This window comes from Somniosus microcephalus, unplaced genomic scaffold, assembly GCF_052327205.1.
Source record: "Somniosus microcephalus isolate GS21.2 unplaced genomic scaffold, FLI_Smic_1.0 unresolved_chr3, whole genome shotgun sequence".
NCBI lineage: Eukaryota > Metazoa > Chordata > Chondrichthyes > Squaliformes > Somniosidae > Somniosus > Somniosus microcephalus.
The window spans coordinates 37,422,289-37,446,978 of record NW_028225181.1 but is presented as its reverse complement, the minus strand read 5'-3'; positions in this window follow the sequence as shown (position 1 = coordinate 37,446,978).

Genomic DNA, 24,690 nt, shown 5'->3' with positions numbered 1-24,690 from the left:
TGTCCATTCATGGTCCCAGGGCTTTGACCAGTCCTGAGGTTTGACCATTCCCAGGGGTGTGTTCCATCATGGTCCCAGTGTTTAGATAGGTCCCGGGGTTTGACCATGCCCAGGGGTGTGTCCAGTCATGGTCCTGAGGTTTGACTGGTCATGGTGTTTGTCCATTCCCAGGGGTGTGTCTGATCATGCTCCCGAGGTTTGATTGGTCCCGGTGTTTGACCATTCCCAGGGGTGTGTCCGATCAAGGTTCTGGGATTTGATTGGACCTGGGGTTTGACCATTCCCAGGGGTGTGTCCAATCATGGTCCCGGGGTTTGACTGGTACCCGGGGATTGACAATTCCCAGGGGTGTGTCCAATCATGGTCCCGGGATTTGATTGGTCCCGTGTTTTGATCATTCCCAGGTGTGTGTCCGTTCATGGTCCTGGGGTTTGATTGTTCCAGGGGTTGGAGCAATCCAAGGGGTGTGTCCAATCATGGTCCCAAGTCTGTGACTGGTCCTGGGGTTTGACCATTCCCAGGTGTGTGTCCATTCATGGTCCCAGGACTTTGACTGGACCTGGACTTGACCATTCCCAGGGGTGTGTCCTATTATGGTCCCGGGATTTGATTGGTCCCGGGTTTGACAATTGCCAGGAGTGTGTCCAATCATGGTCCCAGGTTTGGATTGGTCCCGGGGTTTTACCATTCCCAGGGGTATGTCCAATCATGGTCCCGAGTTTTGATTGGTCCCGGTGTTTGACCATTCCCAGGGGTGTGTCCGATCATGGTCCTGGTGTTTGACCGGTCCAAGGGTGTGTCCGTTCATGGTCCCGGATTTGACCGGTCCTGGGGTTTGATTGGTCCTGGTGTTCCACCATTCCCAGAGGTGTGTCCAATCATGATCCCGGGGAGTGATTGCTCCCGGGGTTTGAACATTCCCAGGGATGTGTGCAATCATGGTCCCGGGGATTGACTGGTCCCGGGTTTGACCATTCCCAGGGGTTTCACCAATCATGGTCATGGTGTTTGATTGGTCCCTTGGTATGATAATTCCCAGGGAAGTTGTCCGAACCTGCTCCCAGGCTTTGACTGGTCCTGGGGTTTGACCATTCCCAGGGTTGTGTCCAATCATGGTCCCAGAGTTGGACAGATCCTGGGGTTTAAACATTCCCAGGGGTGTGCCCAATCATGGACCCATGGTTTTGACAAGTCCCGTGGTTTGATTGGTCCCGGGGTTTGACCATTCCCAAGGGAGTGTCCAATCATGGTCCCAGGGTTTGATTGGTCCGGGGGCTTCATCATTCCCAGGGGTGTGTCCAATCATGGTCCCAGGGATTTGACTGGTCCCCGGGGTTTGACCATTCCCAGGGGTGAGTCCGATCATGGTCCTGGTGTTTGACCGGTCCTAGGGTGTGTCCGTTCATGGTCCCGGATTTGACTGGTCCTGGGGTTTGATTGGTCCTGGGGTTTCACCATTCCCAGAGGTGTGTCCAATCATGGTCCCGGGGAGTGATTGGTCCCAGGGTTTGAACAATCCCAGGGTTGTGTGCAATCATGGTCCCGGGGATTTACTGGTCCCGGGTTTTGACCATTCCCAGGGGTTTGTCCAATCATGGTCACGGGGTTTGATTGGTCCCGGGGTTTGACCATTCCCAGGGGTTTCACAAATCATGGTCATGGGGTTTGATTGGTCCCTTGGTATGACCATTCCCAGGGGGGTTGTCCGATCATGCTCCCAGGCTTTGACTGCTCCTGGGGTTTGACCATTCCCAGGGGTGTGTCCGATCATGGTCACAGTTCTTTGACCCGTCCTGGGGTTTGACCATTCCCAGGTGTGTGTCCATTCATGGTCACAGGGCTTTGACCTGTCCTGAGGTTTGACCATTCCCAGGGATGTGTCCAATCATGGTTCCAGGGTTTAGATAGGTCCCGCGGTTTGACCATGCCCAGGGGTGTGTCCAGTCATGGTCCTGATGTTTGACTGGTCCTGGTGTTTGTCCATTCCCAGGGGTGTGTCCAATCATGCTCCCGGGGTTTGATTGGTCCCGGGGTGTGACCATTCCCAGGGGTGTGACCGATCATGGTCCCAGTTCTTTGACCCGTCCTGTAGTTTGAACATTCCCAGCGGTGTGTCCATTCATGGTCCCAGGGCTTTGACCTGTCCTGAGGTTTGACCATTCCCAGGGGTGTGTCCAATCATGGTCCCAGTGTTTAGATAGGTCCCGGGGTTTGACCATGCCCAGTGGTGTGTCCAGTCATGGTCCTGAGGTTTGACTGGTCCTGGTGTTTGTCCATTCCCGGGGGCGTGTCCAATCATGTTCCCGGGGTTTGATTGGTCCCGGGGTTTGACCATTCCCAGGGGTGTGTCCGATCATGGTTCTGGGATTTGATTGGACCTGGGGTTTGACCATTCCCAGGGGTGTGTCCAATCATGGTCCCGGGATTTGACTGGTCCCCGCGGATTGACCATTCCCAGGGGTGTGTCCAATCATGGTCCCGGGATTTGATTGGTCCCGTGTTTTGACCATTCCCAGGGGTGTGTCCGTTCATGGTCCTGGGGTTTGATTGTTCCAGGGGTTTGAGCTATCCAAGGGGTGTGTCCAATCATGGTCCCAGGGCTTTCACTGGTCCTGGGGTTTGAACATTCCCAGGGGAGTGTCCAATCATGGTCCCAAGTCTATGACTGGTCCTGGGGTTTGACCATTACCAGGTGTGTGTCCGTTCATGGTCCCAGAGCTTTGACCGGTCCCGGACTTGACCATTCCCAGGGGTTTGTCCTATTATGGTCCCGGGATTTGATTCGTCCCGGGTTTGACAATTGCCAGGGGTGTGTCCAATCATGGTCCCAGTGTTTAGATAGGTCCCGGGGTTTGGCCATGCCCAGGGGTGTGTCCAGTCATGGTCCTGAGGTTTGACTGGTCCTGGTGTTTGTCCATTCCCGGGGGCGTGTCCAATCATGTTCCCGGGGTTTGATTGGTCCCGGGGTTTGACCATTCCCAGGGGTGTGTCCGATCATGGTTCTGGGATTTGATTGGACCTGGGGTTTGACCATTCTCAGGGGTGTGTCCAATCATGGTCCCGGGATTTGACTGGTCCCCGCGGATTGACCATTCCCAGGGGTGTGTCCAATCATGGTCCCGGGATTTGATTGGTCCCGTGTTTTGACCATTCCCAGGGGTGTGTCCGTTCATGGTTCTGGGGTTTGATTGTTCCAGGGATTTGAGCAATCCAAGGGGTGTGTCCAATCATGGTCCCAGGGCTTTCACTGGTCCTGGGGTTTGAACATTCCCAGGGGAGTGTCCAATCATGGTCCCAAGTCTATGACTGGTCCTGGGGTTTGACCATTCCCAGGTGTGTGTCCGTTCATGGTCCCAGAGCTTTGACCGGTCCTGGACTTGACCATTCCCAGGGGTGTGTCCTATTATGGTCCCGGGATTTGATTCGTCCCGGGTTTGACAATTGCCAGGGGTGTGTCCAATCATGGTCCCAGGTTTGGATTGGTCCCGGGGTTTTACCATTCCCAGGGTTATGTCCAATCATGGTCCCGGGTTCTGATTGGTCCCGGTGTTTGACCATTCCCAGAGGTTTGTCCGGTCATGGCCCCGGGGTTTGACTGGTCCCCGGGGTTTGACCATTCCCAGGGTTGTGTCCAATCATGGTCCCAGAGTAGGACAGATCCTGGGGTTTAACCATTCCCAGGGGTGTGCCCAATCATGGACCCATGGTTTTGACCAGTCCCGTGGTTTGATTGGTCCCGGGGTTTGACCATTCCCTAGGGTGTGTACAATCATGGTCCCAGGGTTTGATTGGTCCCGGTGTTTCATCATTCCCAGTGGTGTGTCAAATCATGGTCCCAGGGATTTGACTGGTTACCGGGGTTTGACCATTCCCAGGGATGTGTCCGTTCATGTTCCTGGTGTTTGACCAGTCCTAGGGTGTGTCCGTTCATGGTCCCGGATTTGACCGGTCCTGGGGTTTGATTGGTCCTCTGGTTTCACAATTCCCAGAGGTGTGTCCAATCATGGTCCTGGGGAGTGAATGGTCCCGGGGTTTGAACATTCCCAGGGATGTGTGCAATCATTGTCCCGGGGTGTGACTGGTCCCGGGTTTTGCCCATTCCCAGGGGTTTGTCCAATCATGGCCACGGGTTTTGATTGGTCCCGGGGTTCGACCATTCCCAGGGGTGTGTCCGAACATGATCCCAGGGCTTTGACCAGTCCTCGGGTTTGACAATTCCCAGGGGTGTGTCCATTCATGGTCCCAGGGTTTGATTGTTCCCGGAGTTTGACCTTTCCCAGAGGTTTGTCCAATCATGGTCCCGGCGTTGATTGGTCCTGGGGTTTGACCATTCCCCGGGGTGTGTCCAATCATGGTCCCGGGGTTTTATTGGTCCCGGTATTTGATTGGTCCCGGCGTTTCACCATGCACAGCGGTGTGTTCGATCATAGTCCCAGTGGTATGACCGGTCCTGTGGTTTGACCATTTCCAGGGGTGTTTCCGATCATGGTCCCAGGGATTTGAATGGACCCGGGTTGTGACTGGTCCCCGGGTTTTGACTGGTCCCGGGGTTTGTCCATTCCCAGGTGTGTGTCCAATAATGGTCCCATGGTTTTGACAAGTCCCGTGGTTTGATTGGTCCCGGGATTTGACCATTCCCAAGGGTATGTACAATCATGGTCCCAGGGTTTGATTGGTCCTGGGGTTTCATCATTCCCAGGGGTGCGTCCAATCATGGTCCCAGGGATTTGACTGGTCCCCGGGGTTTGACCATTCCCAGGGGTGTGTCCGATCATGGTCCTGGTGTTTTACCGGTCCTAGGGTGTGTCCGTTCATGGTCCCGGATTTGACCGGTCCTGGGGTTTGATTGGTCCTGGGGTTTCACCATTCCAAGAGGTGTGTCCAATCATGGTCCCGGGGAGTAATTGGTCCCGGGGTTTGAACATTCCCAGAGATGTGTGCAATCATGTTCCCGGGGATTGACTGGTCCCGGGTTTTGACCATTCCCAGGGGTTTGTCCAATCAGGGCCACGGGGTTTGATTGGACCCGGGGTTTGACCATTACCAGGGGTTTCACCAATCATGGTCATGGGGTTTGATTGGTCCCTTGGTATGATAATTCCCAGGGAAGTTGTCCGATCATGCTCCTTGGCTTTGACTGGTCCTGGGGCTTGACCATTCCCAGGGGTGTGTCCGATCATTGTCCCAAGCCTTTGACCCGTCCTGGGGTTTGACCATTCCCAGGGGTGTGTCCATTCATGGTCCCAGGGCTTTGACCAGTCCTGAGGTTTGACCATTCCCAGGGGTGTGTTCCATCATGGTCCCAGTGTTTAGATAGGTCCCGGGGTTTGACCATGCCCAGGGGTGTGTCCAGTCATGGTCCTGAGGTTTGACTGGTCCTGGTGTTTGTCCATTCCCAGGGGTGTGTCTGATCATGCTCCCGAGGTTTGATTGGTCCCGGTGTTTGACCATTCCCAGGGGTGTGTCCGATCAAGGTTCTGGGATTTGATTGGACCTGGGGTTTGACCATTTCCAGGGGTGTGTCCAATCATGGTCCCGGGGTTTGACTGGTCCCTGGGGATTGACCATTCCCAGGGGTGTGTCCAATCATGGTCCCGGGATTTGATTGGTCCCGTGTTTTGACCATTCCCAGGTGTGTGTCCGTTCATGGTCCTGGGGTTTGATTGTTCCAGGGGTTGGAGCAATCCAAGGGGTGTGTCCAATCATGGTCCCAAGTCTGTGACTGGTCCTGGGGTTTGACCATTCCCAGGTGTGTGTCCATTCATGGTCCCAGGGCTTTGACTGGACCTGGACCTGACCATTCCCAGGGGTGTGTCCTATTATGGTCCCGGGATTTGATTGGTCCCGGGTTTGACAATTGCCAGGAGTGTGTCCAATCATGGTCCCAGGTTTGGATTGGTCCCGGGGTTTTACCATTCCCAGGGGTATGTCCAATCATGGTCCCGGGTTTTGATTGGTCCCGGTGTTTGACCATTCCCAGGGGTGTGTCCGATCATGGTCCTGGTGTTTGACCGGTCCAAGGGTGTGTCCGTTCATGGTCCCGGATTTGACCGGTCCTGGGGTTTGATTGGTCCTGGTGTTCCACCATTCCCAGAGGTGTGTCCAATCATGATCCCGGGGAGTGATTGCTCCCGGGGTTTGAACATTCCCAGGGATGTGTGCAATCATGGTCCCGGGGATTGACTGGTCCCGGGTTTGACCATTCCCAGGGGTTTCACCAATCATGGTCATGGGGTTTGATTGGTCCCTTGGTATGATAATTCCCAGGGAAGTTGTCCGATCATGCTCCCAGGCTTTGACTGGTCCTGGGGTTTGACCATTCCCAGGGTTGTGTCCAATCATGGTCCCAGAGTTGGACAGATCCTGGGGTTTAACCATTCCCAGGGGTGTTCCCAATCATGGACCCATGGTTTTGACAAGTCCCGTGGTTTGATTGGTCCCGGGATTTGACCATTCCCAAGGGTATGTACAATCATGGTCCCAGGGTTTGATTGGTCCTGGGGTTTCATCATTCCCAGGGGTGCGTCCAATCATGGTCCCAGGGATTTGACTGGTCCCCGGGGTTTGACCATTCCCAGGGGTGTGTCCGATCATGGTCCTGGTGTTTTACCGGTCCTAGGGTGTGTCCGTTCATGGTTCCGGATTTGACCGGTCCTGGGGTTTGATTGGTCCTGGGGTTTCACCATTCCATAGATACATAGATACATAGAAGATAGGAGCAGGAGTAGGCCATTCGGCCCTTCGTGCCTGCTCCGCCATTCGATGAGATCATGGCTGATCCTTTAATTCAGTATCCCGTCCCCGCCTTCTCTCCGTAACCCTTAACCCCTTTTGCCCGTAGAAATATATCTAATTCCCTCTTAAATATATTTAATGAGCTGGCGTACACTGCCCTCTGTGGCAATGAGTTCCACAGGTTCACCACTCTCTGAGTGAAGAAATTCCCCCTCATCTCTGTCCTAAATGGTTTTGCCCTTATCCTTAAATTATGTCCTCTAGTTCTGTTCTCACCCGCCAAGGGAAACATTCCTTCTGCATCCAGTCTGTCTAGACCTGTCAGAATTTTATACACTTCTATGAGGTCCCCTCTCAATCTTCTAAACTCCAGTGTGTACATCCCTAAACTACATAGTCTCTCCTCATAGGTCATTCCCGCCATTCCTGGTATCAGCCTGGTGAATCGCCGCTGCACCCCCTCCATGGCAAGAACATCCTTCCTCAGATGAGGCGACCAAAACTGTACACAGTACTCGAGGTGTGGTCTCACCAGTGCCCTGTACAGCTGCAGCAAGGTATCCCTGTTCCTGTATTCTAACCCTTTTGCTATGAAGGCCAGCATACCGTTTGCCTTCTTGACTGCCTGTTGCACCTGCATGCTCGCCTTCAGTGACTGGTGTACAAGAACACCCAGGTCTCTCTGTACTTCCCCCTCTCCCAATCTATTGCCATTTAAATAATAATTTGCCCTCCCGTTCCTGCACCCAAGGTGGATAACTTCGCACTTGTCCACATTATAGTGCATCTGCCATTTATCCGCCCAATCGCCCAGTCTGTCCAAATCGCTCTGGAGCTTCCTGGTCTCTTCCTCTGAGCCCACCCCCCCTCCTAGTTTAGTGTCGTCTGCAAATTTGGAAATGCTGCATCCGACTCCCTGATCCAGGTCATTAATGTAAATTGTGAACAGCTGGGGGCCCAGGACAGATCCCTGTGGTACCCCACTTGTTACTGCCTGCCATTCAGAAAATGAGCCGTTTATTCCAACTCTCTGTTTTCTATCTGACAGCCAGTTCCCTATCCACGCCAAAACTTTCCCCTTTATCCCATGAGCCTCAATTTTCCATGCTAATCTTTTATGTGGGACCTTATCGAAGGCCTTTTGGAAGTCCAGGTACACCACATCTACTGGCTCTCCCCCATCTATTCTACCAGTTACTCCCTCAAAAAATTCCAATAGATTAGTCAAGCACGATTTACCCTTTGTAAATCCATGTTGACTCTGTCCTATCCTGTCCCCATTTGCTAAGTGCTCCGCTATTTCATCCTTAATGATGGACTCCAGCATTTTGCCCACAACTGATGTAAGGCTTACAGGTCTGTAATTACCTGCTTTTTCCCTACCCCCCTTTTTGAATAGTGGGGTAACGTTAGCTACCCTCCAATCCATCGGCACTGTTCCCGAGTCTAATGAATTCTGAAAAATCATCCTTAGTGCATCCGCTATCTCTAGGGCCACCTCCTTCAGTACCCTAGGATGCATGTTATCAGGCCCTGGGGATTTGTCCACCTTCAATCCCTTTAGCTTCCTTAACACCATATCCTTAGAGATATTGATTTGCGTCAGTTCCTCCTTTGCCAATGTCCCAATTTTTCCCGATATCCCAGGGAGGTTTTTTGTGTCTTCCTTCGTAAAGACTGACCCAAAGTATGCATTTAGTTGATCTGCCATTTCCTTATTTCCCATTATATATTCCCCCGTATCTGACTGCAATGGACCAACTTTGGTTTTCACCAGTCTTTTCCTTTTGATATACTTATAAAAGCTTTTGGAGTTAGTTTTTATATTTTCCGCCAGCTTGTTTTCGTAAGCTATTTTGCCCCTCTTGATTATGCCCTTTGCCCTCCTTTGCTCTATCTTAAACTGTTCCCAATCTTCCGCTCTGGCGCTTTTTTTGGCTATTTTATACGCCCTATCTTTGGATTTTATGCTGTCTCTAATTTCCCCTGTTATCCACGGTTGAGTCACCTTTTTAGATTTCCTTTTATGCCAGATTGGTATAAACAATTTTTGCAATTTTGTCATTCTATCTTTAAATGTTTGCCATTGTTTATCTACCTCCAGTCCTCCCAGGAACGTTGTCCAATCAGACCTACTCAGTTCCCGTCTCATGGCATCATAATTCCCCTTGTTTAAATTCAGGACCTTAGTCTCTGAGTCAATTTCTTCGCTCTCCATTTCGAGTGAGAAATCGATCATGTTATGATCGCTCTGACCCAAGGGTCCCCGTACAACAAGATTACTGATTAGTCCCTTCTCATTGCACAGTACCCAGTCCAAAATAGCCTGTTCCCGAGTTGGTTCCTCGACATATTGATCCAGATAACCATCCCTCAAACACTCAAGGAATTCCTCCTCCTCATTATTTTTACTGATTAGGCTAGTCCAATCTATATGTAAGTTAAAGTCACCTATGATGACAGCTGTGCTCTTATTGCACGCTTCTCTAATTTCCCTCGTGATGCCCTCCCTAACCTCTATTTTACTATTTGGAGGCCTATATACCACTCCTATTAATGTTTTTCGCCCCTCGCTATTTCTTAGCTCCACCCATATAGATTCTGTATTAACTGAGTTAATATCCTTCCTTTCAATTGCATTTATCCCCTCTTTTACTAGCAATGCTACCCCTCCTCCATTTCTTTTTTGTCGATCCTTCCTAAATACTGAATACCCCTGTATGTTAAGCTCCCAGCCCTGCTCACCCTGCAACCATGTTTCCGTAATCCCAATTAGGTCATAATTATTAACCTCTATTTCCACAGCTAATTCATCTACCTTGTTCCTGATGCTTCTCGCATTAAGGTATAAAACCCTCAGGCTTTTTTTATGCTCACATTTTTTATGAATTAGTTTGGCCCTTTGTTTTTTGTTCCTCACCCTTTTATCATTTATTTCTGTCTGCCTTTCACTTTCCTCTATTTCACTACATAGGTTTCTAGCCCCCTGCCATACTAGTTTAAATGCTCCCGAACTGCTTTATCAAAAATTACCCCGAGAACATCAGTTCCATCTCTGCACAGGTGTAGACCGTCCCTTTTGTATAGGTCACACCTACCACAAAACTGGTTCCAATGCCTCAAAAATTTAAAACCCTCCCTCTTACACCACTGCCCAAGAGGTGTGTCCAATCATGGTCCCGGGGAGTAATTGGTCCCGGGGTTTGACCATGCCCAGGTGTGTGTCCAGTCATGGTCCTGAGGTTTGACTGGTCCTGGTGTTTGTCCATTCCCAGGGGTGTGTCTGATCATGCTCCCGAGGTTTGATTGGTCCCGGTGTTTGACCATTCCCAGGGGTGTGTCCGATCAAGGTTCTGGGATTTGATTGGACCTGGGGTTTGACCATTCCCAGGGGTGTGTCCAATCATGGTCCCGGGGTTTGACTGGTCCCCGGGGATTGACCATTCCCAGGGGTGTGTCCAATCATGGTCCCGGGATTTGATTGGTCCCGTGTTTTGACCATTCCCAGGTGTGTGTCCGTTCATGGTCCTGGGGTTTGATTGTTCCAGGGGTTGGAGCAATCCAAGGGGTGTGTCCAATCATGGTCCCAAGTCTGTGACTGGTCCTGGGGTTTGACCATTCCCAGGTGTGTGTCCATTCATGGTCCCAGGGCTTTGACTGGACCTGGACTTGACCATTCCCAGGGGTGTGTCCTATTATGGTCCCGGGATTTGATTGGTCCCGGGTTTGACAATTGCCAGGAGTGTGTCCAATCATGGTCCCAGGTTTGGATTGGTCCCGGGGTTTTACCATTCCCAGGGGTATGTCCAATCATGGTCCCGGGTTTTGATTGGTCCCGGTGTTTGACCATTCCCAGGGGTGTGTCCGATCATGGTCCTGGTGTTTGACCGGTCCAAGGGTGTATCCGTTCATGGTCCCGGATTTGACCGGTCCTGGGGTTTGATTGGTCCTGGTGTTCCACCATTCCCAGAGGTGTGTCCAATCATGATCCCGGGGAGTGATTGGTCCCGGGGTTTGAACATTCCCAGGGATGTGTGCAATCATGGTCCCGGGGATTGACTGGTCCCGGGTTTTGACCATTCCCAGGGGTTTGTCCAATCATTGCCACGGGGTTTGATTGGTCCCCGGGTTTGACCATTCCCAGGGGTTTCACCAATCATGGTCATGGGGTTTGATTGGTCCCTTGGTATGATAATTCCCAGGGAAGTTGTCCGATCATGCTCCCAGGCTTTGACTGGTCCTGGGGTTTGACCATTCCCAGGGGTGTGTCCGATCATTGTCCCAGGTCTTTGACCCGTCCTGGGGTTTGACCATTCCCAGGGGTGTGTCCATTCATGGTCCCAGGGCTTTGACCAGTCCTGAGGTTTGACCATTCCCAGGGGTGTGTTCCATCATGGTCCCAGGGTTTAGATAGGTCCCAGGACCAGTCACAGACTTGGGACCATGATTGGACACACCCCTTGGATTGCTCCAACACCTGGAACAATTTAGATGGGTTTGACCATGCCCCGGGGTGTGTCCAGTCATGGTCCTGAGGTTTGACTGGTCCTGGTGTTTGTCCATTCCCAGGGGTGTGTCTGATCATGCTCCCGGGGTTTGATTGGTCCCGGTGTTTGACCATTCCCAGGGGTGTGTCCGATCAAGGTTCTGGGATTTGATTGGAGCTGGGGTTTGACCATTCCCAGGGGTGTGTCCAATCATGGTCCCGGGGTTTGACTGGTCCCCGGGGATTGACCATTCCCAGGGGTGTGTCCAATCATGGTCCCGGGATTTGATTGGTCCCGTGTTTTGACCATTCCCAGGTGTGTGTCCGTTCATGGTCCTGGGGTTTGATTGTTCCAGGGGTTGGAGCAATCCAAGGGGTGTGTCCAATCATGGTCCCAAGTCTGTGACTGGTCCTGGGGTTTGACCATTCCCAGGTGTGTGTCCATTCATGGTCCCAGGGCTTTGACTGGACCTGGACTTGACCATTCCCAGGGGTGTGTCCTATTATGGTCCCGGGATTTGATTGGTCCCGGGTTTGACAATTGCCAGGAGTGTGTCCAATCATGGTCCCAGGTTTGGATTGGTCCCGGGGTTTTACCATTCCCAGGGGTATGTCCAATCATGGTCCCGGGTTTTGATTGGTCCCGGTGTTTGACCATTCCCAGGGGTGTGTCCGATCATGGTCCTGGTGTTTGACCGGTCCAAGGGTGTATCCGTTCATGGTCCCGGATTTGACCGGTCCTGGGGTTTGATTGGTCCTGGTGTTCCACCATTCCCAGAGGTGTGTCCAATCATGATCCCGGGGAGTGATTGGTCCCGGGGTTTGAACATTCCCAGGGATGTGTGCAATCATGGTCCCGGGGATTGACTGGTCCCGGGTTTTGACCATTCCCAGGGGTTTGTCCAATCATTGCCACGGGGTTTGATTGGTCCCCGGGTTTGACCATTCCCAGGGGTTTCACCAATCATGGTCATGGGGTTTGATTGGTCCCTTGGTATGATAATTCCCAGGGAAGTTGTCCGATCATGCTCCCAGGCTTTGACTGGTCCTGGGGTTTGACCATTCCCAGGGGTGTGTCCGATCATTGTCCCAGGTCTTTGACCCGTCCTGGGGTTTGACCATTCCCAGGGGTGTGTTCCATCATGGTCCCAGGGTTTAGATAGGTCCCAGGACCAGTCACAGACTTGGGACCATGATTGGACACACCCCTTGGATTGCTCCAACACCTGGAACAATTTAGATGGGTTTGACCATGCCCCGGGGTGTGTCCAGTCATGGTCCTGAGGTTTGACTGGTCCTGGTGTTTGTCCATTCCCAGGGGTGTGTCTGATCATGCTCCCGGGGTTTGATTGGTCCCGGTGTTTGACCATTCCCAGGGGTGTGTCCGATCAAGGTTCTGGGATTTGATTGGAGCTGGGGTTTGACCATTCCCAGGGGTGTGTCCAATCATGGTCCCGGGGTTTGACTGGTCCCCGGGGATTGACCATTCCCAGGGGTGTGTCCAATCATGGTCCCGGGATTTGATTGGTCCCGTGTTTTGACCATTCCCAGGTGTGTGTCCGTTCATGGTCCTGGGGTTTGATTGTTCCAGGGGTTGGAGCAATCCAAGGGGTGTGTCCAATCATGGTCCCAAGTCTGTGACTGGTCCTGGGGTTTGACCATTCCCAGGTGTGTGTCCATTCATGGTCCCAGGGCTTTGACTGGACCTGGACTTGACCATTCCCAGGGGTGTGTCCTATTATGGTCCCGGGATTTGATTGGTCCCGGGTTTGACAATTGCCAGGAGTGTGTCCAATCATGGTCCCAGGTTTGGATTGGTCCCGGGGTTTTACCATTCCCAGGGGTATGTCCAATCATGGTCCCGGGTTTTGATTGGTCCCGGTGTTTGACCATTCCCAGGGGTGTGTCCGATCATGGTCCTGGTGTTTGACCGGTCCAAGGGTGTATCCGTTCATGGTCCCGGATTTGACCGGTCCTGGGGTTTGATTGGTCCTGGTGTTCCACCATTCCCAGAGGTGTGTCCAATCATGATCCCGGGGAGTGATTGGTCCCGGGGTTTGAACATTCCCAGGGATGTGTGCAATCATGGTCCCGGGGATTGACTGGTCCCGGGTTTTGACCATTCCCAGGGGTTTGTCCAATCATTGCCACGGGGTTTGATTGGTCCCCGGGTTTGACCATTCCCAGGGGTTTCACCAATCATGGTCATGGGGTTTGATTGGTCCCTTGGTATGATAATTCCCAGGGAAGTTGTCCGATCATGCTCCCAGGCTTTGACTGGTCCTGGGGTTTGACCATTCCCAGGGGTGTGTCCGATCATTGTCCCAGGTCTTTGACCCGTCCTGGGGTTTGACCATTCCCAGGGGTGTGTCCATTCATGGTCCCAGGGCTTTGACCAGTCCTGAGGTTTGACCATTCCCAGGGGTGTGTTCCATCATGGTCCCAGGGTTTAGATAGGTCCCAGGACCAGTCACAGACTTGGGACCATGATTGGACACACCCCTTGGATTGCTCCAACACCTGGAACAATTTAGATGGGTTTGACCATGCCCCGGGGTGTGTCCAGTCATGGTCCTGAGGTTTGACTGGTCCTGGTGTTTGTCCATTCCCAGGGGTGTGTCTGATCATGCTCCCGGGGTTTGATTGGTCCCGGTGTTTGACCATTCCCAGGGGTGTGTCCGATCAAGGTTCTGGGATTTGATTGGAGCTGGGGTTTGACCATTCCCAGGGGTGTGTCCAATCATGGTCCCGGGGTTTGACTGGTCCACGGGGATTGACCATTCCCAGGGGTGTGTCCAATCATGGTCCCGGGATTTGATTGGTCCCGTGTTTTGACCATTCCCAGGTGTGTGTCCGTTCATGGCCCTGGGGTTTGATTGTTCCAGGGGTTGGAGCAATCCAAGGGGTGTGTCCAATCATGGTCCCAAGTCTGTGACTGGTCCTGGGGTTTGACCATTCCCAGGTGTGTGTCCATTCATGGTCCCAGGGCTTTGACTGGACCTGGACTTGACCATTCCCAGGGGTGTGTCCTATTATGGTCCCGGGATTTGATTTGTCCCGTGTTTGACAATTGCCAGGGGTGTGTCCAATCATGGTCCCAGGTTTGGATCGGTCCCGGGGTTTTACCATTCCCAGGGGTATGTCCAATCATGGTCCCGGATTTTGATTGGTCCCGGCGTTTGACCATTCCCAGGGGTGTGTCCGATCATGGTCCTGGTGTTTGACCGGTCCTAGGGTGTGTCCGTTCATGGTCCCGGATTTGATCTCTCCTGCGGTTTGATTGGTCCTGTGGTTTCACCATTCCCAGAGGTGTGTCCAATCATGGTCCCGGGGAGTGATTGGTCCCAGGGTTTGAACATTCCCAGGGATGTGTGCAATCATGGTCCCGGGGATTGACTGGTCCCGGGTTTTGACCATTCCCAGGGGTTTGTCCAATCATGGCCACGGGGTTTGATTGGTCCCTTGGTATGACCATTCCCAGGGGGGTTGTCCGATCATGCTCCCAGGCTTTGACTGGTCCTGGTGTTTGACCATTCCCAGGGGTATGTCCGATCATGGTCCCAGGTCTTTGACCCGTCCTGGGGTTTGACCATTCCCAGGGGTGTGTCCATTCATTGTCCCAGGGCTTTGACCTGTCCTGAGGTTTGACCATTCCCAGGGGTGTGTCCAATCATGGGCCCAGGGATAAGATAGGTCCCGGGGTTTGAACCAGCCCAGGGGTGTGTCCAGTCATGGTCCTGAGGTTTGACTGGTCCTGGTGTTTGTCCATTCCCAGGGGTGTGTCTGATCATGCTCCCGGGGTTTGATTGGTCCCGGCGTTTGACCATTCCCAGGGGTGTGTCCGATCATGGTTCTGTGCTTTGATTGGACCTGGGGTTTGACCATTCCCAGGTGTGTGTCCAATCATGGTCCCGGGGTTTGACTAGTCCCCGGGGATTGACCATTCCCAGGGGTGTGTCCAATCATGGTCCCGGGGTTTGATTGGTCCCGTGTTTTGACCATTCCCAGGGGTGTGTCCGTTCATGGTCCTGGGGTTATGATTGTTCCAGGGGTTTGAGCAAGCCAAGGGGTGTGTCCAATCATGGTCCCAGGGCTTTGACGGGTCCTGGGGTTTGACCATTCCCAGGGGAGTGTCCCATCATGATCCCAAGTCTATGACTGGTCCTGGGGTTTGACCATTCCCAGGTGTGCGTCCATTCATGGTCCCAGGGCTTTGACCGGTCCTGGACTTGACCATTCCCAGGGGTGTGTCCTATTATGGTCCCGGGATTTGATTGGTCCCGGGTTTGACAATTGCCAGGGGTGTGTCCAATCATGGTCCCAGGTTTGGATTGGTCCCGGGGTTTTACCATTCCCAGGGGTATGTCCAATCATGGTCCCGGGTTTTGATTGGGCTCGGTGTTTGACCATTCCCAGAGGTGTGTCCGGTCATGGTCCCGGAGTTGGACAGGTCCTGGGGTTTAACCATTCCCAGTGGTGTGTCCAATCCTGGTCCCATGGTTTTGACCAGTCCCGTGGTTTAATTGGTCCTGGGGTTTGGCCATTCTCAAGGGTGTGTACAATCATGGTCCCAGGGTTTGATTGGTCCCGGGGTTTCATCATTCCCAGGGGTGTGTCCAATCATGGTCCCAGGGATTTGACTGGTCCCCGGGGTTTGACCTTTCCCAGGGGTGTGTCCGATCATGGTCCTGGTGTTTGACCGGTCCTAGGGTGTGTCCGTTCATGGTCCCGGATTTGACCTCTCCTGGGGTTTGATTGGTCCTGTGGTTTCACCATTCCCAAAGGTGTGTCCAATCATGCTCCCGAGGAGTGATTGGTCCCGGGGTTTGAAAATTCCCAGGGATGTGTGCAATCATGGTCTTGGGGATTGACTGGTCCCGGGTTTTGACCGTTCCCAGGGGTTTGTCCAATCATGGCCACGGGGTTTGATTGGTCCCGGGGTTTGACCATTCCCAGGGGTGTGTCCGATCATGGTCCTGGTGTTTGACCGGTCCAAGGGTGTGTCCGTTCATGGTCCCGGATTTGACCGGTACTGGGGTTTGATTGGTCCTGGTGTTCCACCATTCCCAGAGGTGTGTCCAATCATGATCCCGGGGAGTGATTGCTCCCGGGGTTTGAACATTCCCAGGGATGTGTGCAATCATGGTCCCGGGGATTGACTGGTCCCGGGTTTGACCATTCCCAGGGGTTTCACCAATCATGGTCATGGGGTTTGATTGGTCCCTTGGTATGATAATTCCCAGGGAAGTTGTCCGATCATGCTCCCAGGCTTTGACTGGTCCTGGGGTTTGACCATTCCCAGGGTTGTGTCCAATCATGGTCCCAGAGTTGGACAGATCCTGGGGTTTAACCATTCCCAGGGGTGTGCCCAATCATGGACCCATGGTTTTGACAAGTCCCGTGGTTTGTTTGCTCCCGGGATATGACCATTCCCAAGGGTATGTACAATCATGGTCCCAGGGATTGATTGGTCCTGGGGTTTCATCATTCCCAGGGGTGCGTCCAATCATGGTCCCAGGGATTTGACTGGTCCCCGGGGTTTGACCATTCCCAGGGGTGTGTCCGATCATGGTCCTGGTGTTTTACCGGTCCTAGGGTGTGTCCGTTCATGGTTCCGGATTTGACCGGTCCTGGGGTTTGATTGGTCCTGGGGTTTCACCATTCCAAGAGTTGTGTCCAATCATGGTCCCGGGGAGTAATTGGTCCCGGGGTTTGACAATGCCCAGGGGTGTGTCCAGTCATGGTCCTGAAGTTTGACTGGTCCTGGTGTTTGTCCATTCCCAGGGGTGTGTCTGATCATGCTCCCGAGGTTTGATTGGTCCCGGTGTTTGACCATTCCCAGGGGTGTGTCCGATCAAGGTTCTGGGATTTGATTGGACCTGGGGTTTGACCATTCCCAGGGGTGTGTCCAATCATGGTCCCGGGGTTTGACTGGTCCCCGGGGATTGACCATTCCCAGGGGTGTGTCCAATCATGGTCCCGGGATTTGATTGGTCCCGTGTTTTGACCATTCCCAGGTGTGTGTCCGTTCATGGTCCTGGGGTTTGATTGTTCCAGGGGTTGGAGCAATGCAAGGGGTGTGTCCAATCATGGTCCCAAGTCTGTGACTGGTCCTGGGGTTTGACCATTCCCAGGTGTGTGTCCATTCATGGTCCCAGGGCTTTGACTGGACCTGGACTTGACCATTCCCAGGGGTGTGTCCTATTATGGTCCCGGGATTTGATTGGTCCCGGGTTTGACAATTGCCAGGAGTGTGTCCAATCATGGTCCCAGGTTTGGATTGGTCCCGGGGTTTTACCATTCCCAGGGGTATGTCCAATCATGGTCCCGGGTTTTGATTGGTCCCGGTGTTTGACCATTCCCAGGGGTGTGTCCGATCATGGTCCTGGTGTTTGACCGGTCCAAAGGTGTATCCGTTCATGGTCCCGGATTTGACCGGTCCTGGGGTTTGATTGGTCCTGGTGTTCCACCATTCCCAGAGGTGTGTCCAATCATGATCCCGGGGAGTGATTGGTCCCGGGGTTTGAACATTCCCAGGGATGTGTGCAATCATGGTCCCGGGGATTGACTGGTCCCGGGTTTTGACCATTCCCAGGGGTTTGTCCAATCATTGCCGCGGGGTTTGATTGGTCCCCGGGTTTGACCATTCCCAGGGGTTTCACCAATCATGGTCATGGGGTATGATTGGTCCCTTGGTATGATAATTCCCAGGGAAGTTGTCCGATCATGCTCCCAGGCTTTGACTGGTCCTGGGGTTTGACCATTCCCAGGGGTGTGTCCGATCATTGTCCCAGGTCTTTGACCCGTCCTGGGGTTTGACCATTCCCAGGGGTGTGTCCATTCATGGTCCCAGGGCTTTGACCAGTCCTGAGGTTTGACCATTCCCAGGGGTGTGTTCCATCATGGTCCCAGGGTTTAGATAGGTCCCGGGGTTTGACCATGCCCCGGGGTGTGTCCAGTCATGGTCCTGAGTTTTGACTGGTCCTGGTGTTTGTCCATTCCCAGGGGTGTGTCTGATCATGCTCCCGGGGTTTGATTGGTCCCGGTGTTTGACCATTCCCAGGGGTGTGTCCGATCAAGGTTCTGGGATTTGATTGGAGCTGGGGTTTGACCATTCCCAGGGGTGTGTCCAATCATGGTCCCGGGGTTTGACTGGTCCACGGGGATTGACCATTCCCAGGGGTGTGTCCAATCATGGTCCCGGGATTTGATTGGTCCCGTGTTTTGACCATTCCCAGGTGTGTGTCCGTTCATGGCCCTGGGGTTTGATTATTCCAGGGGTTGGAGCAATCCAAGGGGTGTGTCCAATCATGGTCCCAAGTCTGTGACTGGTCCTGGGGTTTGACCATTCCCAGGTGTGTGTCCATTCATGGTCCCAGGGCTTTGACTGGACCTGGACTTGACCATTCCCAGGGGTGTGTCCTATTATGGTCCCGGGAATTGATTTGTCCCGTGTTTGACAATTGCCAGGGGTGTGTCCAATCATGGTCCCAGGTTTGGATCGGTCCCGGGGTTTTACCATTCCCAGGGGTATGTCCAATCATGGTCCCGGATTTTGATTGGTCCCGGCGTTTGACCATTCCCAGGGGTGTGTCCGATCATGGTCCTGGTGTTTGACCGGTCCTAGGGTGTGTCCGTTCATGGTCCAGGATTTGATCTCTCCTGCAGTTTGATTGGTCCTGTGGTTTCACCATTCCCAGAGGTGTGTCCAATCATGGTCCCGGGGAGTGATTGGTCCCGGGGTTTGAACATTCCCAGGGATGTGTGCAATCATGGTCCCGGGGATTGACTGGTCCCGGGTTTTGACCATTCCCAGGGGTTTGTCCAATCATGGCCACGGGGTTTGATTGGTCCCTTGGTATGACCATTCCCAGGGGGGTTGTCCGATCATGCTCCCAGGCTTTGACTGGTCCTGGTGTTTGACCATTCCCAGGGGTGAGTCCGATCATGGTCCCAGGTCTTTGACCCTTCCTGGGGTTTGACCATTCCCAGGGGTGTGTCCATTCATGGTCCCAGGGCTTTGACCTGTCCTGAGGTTTGACCATTCCCAGGGCTGTGTCCAATCATGGTCCCAGGGTTTAGATAGGTCCCGGGGTTTGAACCAGCCCAGGGGTGTGTCCAGTCATGGTCCTGAGGTTTGACTGGTCCTGGTGTTTGTCCATTCCCAGGGGTGTGTCTGATCATGCTCCCGGGGTTTGATTGGTCCCGGCGTTTGACCATTCCCAGGGGTGTGTCCGATCATGGTTCTGGGCTTTGATTGGACCTGGGGTTTGACCATTCCCAGGTGTGTGTCCAATCATGGTCCCGGGGTTTGACTAGTCCCCGGGGATTGACCATTCCCAGGGGTGTGTCCAATCATGGTCCCGGGGTTTGATTGGTCCCGTGTTTTGACCATTCCCAGGGGTGTGTCCGTTCATGGTCCTGGGGTTATGATTGTTCCAGGGGTTTGAGCAAGCCAAGGGGTGTGTCCAATCATGGTCCCAGGGCTTTGACGGGTCCTGGGGTTTGACCATTCCCAGGGGAGTGTCCCATCATGATCCCAAGTCTATGACTGGTCCTGGGGTTTGACCATTCCCAGGTGTGCGTCCATTCATGGTCCCAGGGCTTTGACCGGTCCTGGACTTGACCATTCCCAGGGGTGTGTCCTATTATGGTCCCGGGATTTGATTGGTCCCGGGTTTGACAATTGCCAGGGGTGTGTCCAATCATGGTCCCAGGTTTGGATTGGTCCCGGGGTTTTACCATTCCCAGGGGTATGTCCAATCATGGTCCCGGGTTTTGATTGGGCTCGGTGTTTGACCATTCCCAGAGGTGTGTCCGGTCATGGTCCCGGAGTTGGACAGGTCCTGGGGTTTAACCATTCCCAGTGGTGTGTCCAATCCTGGTCCCATGGTTTTGACCAGTCCCGTGGTTTAATTGGTCCTGGGGTTTGGCCATTCTCAAGGGTGTGTACAATCATGGTCCCAGGGTTTGATTGGTCCCGGGGTTTCATCATTCCCAGGGGTGTGTCCAATCATGGTCCCAGGGATTTGACTGGTCCCCGGGGTTTGACCATTCCCAGGGGTGTGTCCGATCATGGTCCTGGTGTTTGACCGGTCCTAGGGTGTGTCCGTTCATGGTCCCGGATTTGACCTCTCCTGGGGTTTGATTGGTCCTGTGGTTTCACCATTCCCAAAGGTGTGTCCAATCATGCTCCCGAGGAGTGATTGGTCCCGGGGTTTGAAAATTCCCAGGGATGTGTGCAATCATGGTCCTGGGGATTGACTGGTCCCGGGTTTTGACCGTTCCCAGGGGTTTGTCCAATCATGGCCACGGGGTTTGATTGGTCCCGGGGTTTGACCATTCCCAGGGGTGTGTCCGAACATGGTACCAGGGCTTTGACCGGTCCTCGGGTTTGACAATTCCCAGGGGTGTGTCCAATCATGGTCCCAAATATATGACTGGTCCTGGGGTTTGACCATTCCCAGGTGTGCGTCCATTCATGGTCCCAGGGCTTTGACCGGTCCTGGACTTGACCATTCCCAGGGGTGTGTCCTATTATGGTCCCGGAATTTGATTGGTCCCGGGTTTGACAATTGCCAGGGTTGTGTCCGAACATGGTCCCAGGGCTTTGACCGGTCCTCGGGTTTGACAATTCCCAGGGGTGTGTCTGATCATGGTCGCAGTGTTTGACTCGTCCCGGGGTTTGACCATTCCCAGGGGTGTGTCCGAACATGGTACCAGGGCTTTGACGGGTCCTGGGGTTTGACCATTCCCAGGCGAGTGTCCCATCATGATCCCAAGTCTATGACTGGTCCTGGGGTTTGACCATTCCCAGGTGTGCGTCCATTCATGGTCCCAGGGCTTTGACCGGTCCTGGACTTGACCATTCCCAGGGGTGTGTCCTATTATGGTCCCGGGATTTGATTGGTCCCGGGTTTGACAATTCCCAGGGGTGTGTCTGATCATGGTCGCAGTGTTTGACTCGTTCCCGGGGTTTTACCATTCCCAGTGGTATGTCCAATCATGGTCCCGGTTTTTGATTGGTCCCAGTGTTTGACCATTCCCAGAGGTGTGTCCGGTCATGGTCCCGGTGTTTGACTGGGCCCCGGGATTTTGACCATTCCCAGGGTTGTGTCAAATCATGGTCCTAGAGTTGGACAGGTCCTGGGGTTTAACCATTCCCAGGGGTGTGTCCAATCATGGTCCCATGGTTTTGACCAGTCCAGTGGTTTGATTGGTCCCGGGGTTTGACCATTCCCAAGGGTGTGTACAATCATGGTCCCAGGGTTTGATTGGTCCCGGGGTTTCATCATTCCCAGGTGTGTGTCCAATCATGGTCCCAGGGATTTGACTGGTCCCCGGGGTTTGACAATTGCCAGGGGTGTGTCCGATCATGGCCCTGGTGTTTGACTGGTCCTAGGGTGTGTCCGTTCATGGTCCCGGATTTGACCGGTCCTGGGGTTTGATTGGTCCTGGGGTTTCACCATTCCCAGAGGTGTGTCCAATCATGGTCCCGAGGAGTGATTGGTCCCGGGGTTTGAGCATTCCCAGGGATGTGTGCAATCATGGTCCCGGGGATTGACTGGTCCCGGGTTTTGACCATTCCCAGGGGTTTGTCCAATCATGGCCACGGGGTTTGATTGGTCCCGGGGTTTGACCATTCCCAGGGGTGTGTCCATTCATGGTCCCAGGGTTTGAATATTCCCGGGGTTTGACCATTGCCAGAGGTGTGTCCAATCATGGTCCCGGGGTTGATTGGTCCTGGGGTTTGACCATTCCCAGGGGTGTGTCCAATCATGGTCCCGGGGTTTTATTGGTCCCGGGATTTGATTGGTCCCGGTGTTTCACAATGCACAGCTGTGTGTTCGAGCATAGTCCCAGGGATGTGACCGGTCCCGGGGTTTGTCCATTCCCAGGTGTGTGTCCAATAATGGTCCCGGGTTAATATGGTCCAGGGGTTTGACCATGCCCAGGGGTGTGTCCAATCATGGTCCCAGTGCTTTGACCGGTCCCGGGGTTTAACCATCCCAGGGTTGTGTCCAATCATGGTCCCAGGGCTTTGACCGGTACTGGGGTTTGACCATTCCCAGGGTGTGTGTCCGATCATGGTCCCGGTGTTTGATTGGTCCCGGGGTTTGCCCATTCCCAGTGGTGTGTTCGATCATGGTCCCGGGTTTTGATTGGTCCCCGGGGTTTGTCCACTCCCAGGGTTGTGTCCAATCATGGTCACATGTCTTTGACTGGTCCTGGGGTTTGACAATCCCCAGGGGGGAGTCCAATCATGGTCCCGTGGTTTGATTTGTCCCGGGGTTTGATTGGTCTCGGGGATTGACCATTCCCAGGGGTGTGTCTGATCATGTTCCCAGGGCTTTGACCGGTCCTGGGGTTTGTCCATTCCCAGGTGTGTGTCCAATCATGGTCCTGGGTTTAGATGGGTCCTGGGGTTTGACCATGCCCAGGGGTGTGTCCAATCATGGTCCTGCGGTTTGACTGGTCCTCGGGTTTGACCATTCCCAGGGGTGTGTTCAATCATCGTTCCAGGGACTGATTGGTCCCGGGGTTTGACCATTCCCAGGTGTTTCACCAATCATGGTCATGGGGTTGGATTGGTCCCTTGATATCACCATTCCTAGGGGGGTTGTCCGATCATGCTCCCAGGCTTTGACTGGTCCTGGGGATTGACCATTCCCAGGGGTGTGTCCAATCATGGTCCCAGGTCTTTGACCCGTCCTGGGGTTTAACAATTCCCAGGGGTGTGTCCATTCATGGTCCAAGGGCTTTGACCTGTCCTGAGGTTTGACCATTCCCAGGGGTGTGTCCAATCATGGTGCCAGGGTTTAGATAGGTCCCGGGGTTTGACCATGCCCAGGGGTGTGTCCAATCATGGTCCTGGGGTTTGACTGGTCCTGGTGTTTGACCATTCCAAGGGGTTTGTCCATTCATGGTCCCAGGGCTTTGATCGGTCCTGGGGTTTGACCATTCCCAGGTGTGTTTCCATTCATGGTCCCAGGGCTTTGACCAGTCCTGAGGTTTGACCATTCCCAGGGGTGTGTCCATTCATGGTCCCAGGGCTTTGACCAGTCCTGAGGTTTGACCATTCCCAGGGGTGTGTTCCATCATGGTCCCAGGGTTTAGATAGGTCCCGGGGTTTGACCATGCCCCGGGGTGTGTCCAGTCATGGTCCTGAGGTTTGACTGGTCCTGGTGTTTGTCCATTCCCAGGGGTGTGTCTGATCATGCTCCCGGGGTTTGATTGGTCCCGGTGTTTGACCATTCCCAGGGGTGTGTCCGATCAAGGTTCTGGGATTTGATTGGAGCTGGGGTTTGACCATTCCCAGGGGTGTGTCCAATCATGGTCCCGGGGTTTGACTGGTCCACGGGGATTGACCATTCCCAGGGGTGTGTCCAATCATGGTCCCGGGATTTGATTGGTCCCGTGTTTTGACCATTCCCAGGTGTGTGTCCGTTCATGGCCCTGGGGTTTGATTGTTCCAGGGGTTGGAGCAATCCAAGTGGTGTGTCCAATCATGGTCCCAAGTCTGTGACTGGTCCTGGGGTTTGACCATTCCCAGGTGTGTGTCCATTCATGGTCCCAGGGCTTTGACTGGACCTGGACTTGACCATTCCCAGGGGTGTGTCCTATTCTGGTCCCGGGATTTGATTTTTCCCGTGTTTGACAATTGCCAGGGGTGTGTCAAATCATGGTCCCAGGTTTGGATCGGTCCCGGGGTTTTACCATTCCCAGGGGTATGTCCAATCATGGTCCCGGATTTTGATTGGTCCCGGCGTTTGACCATTCCCAGGGGTGTGTCCGATCATGGTCCTGGTGTTTGACCGGTCCTAGGGTGTGTCCGTTCATGGTCCCGGATTTGATCTCTCCTGCGGTTTGATTGGTCCTGTGGTTTCACCATTCCCAGAGGTGTGTCCAATCATGGTCCCGGGGAGTGATTGGTCCCGGGGTTTGAACATTCCCAGGGATGTGTGCAATCATGGTCCCGGGGATTGACTGGTCCCGGGTTTTGACCATTCCCAGGGGTTTGTCCAATCATGGCCACGGGGTTTGATTGGTCCCTTGGTATGACCATTCCCAGGGGGGTTGTCCGATCATGCTCCCAGGCTTTGACTGGTCCTGGTGTTTGACCATTCCCAAGGGTGTGTCCGATCATGGTCCCAGGTCTTTGACCCGTCCTGGGGTTTGACCATTCCCAGGGGTGTGTCCATTCATGGTCCCAGGGCTTTGACCTGTCCTGAGGTTTGACCATTCCCAGGGGTGTGTCCAATCATGGTCCCAGGGTTTAGATAGGTCCCGGGGTTTGAACCAGCCCAGGGGTGTGTCCAGTCATGGTCCTGAGGTTTGACTGGTCCTGGTGTTTGTCCATTCCCAGGGGTGTGTCTGATCATGCTCCCGGGGTTTGATTGGTCCCGGCGTTTGACCATTCCCAGGGGTGTGTCCGATCATGGTTCTGGGCTTTGATTGGACCTGGGGTT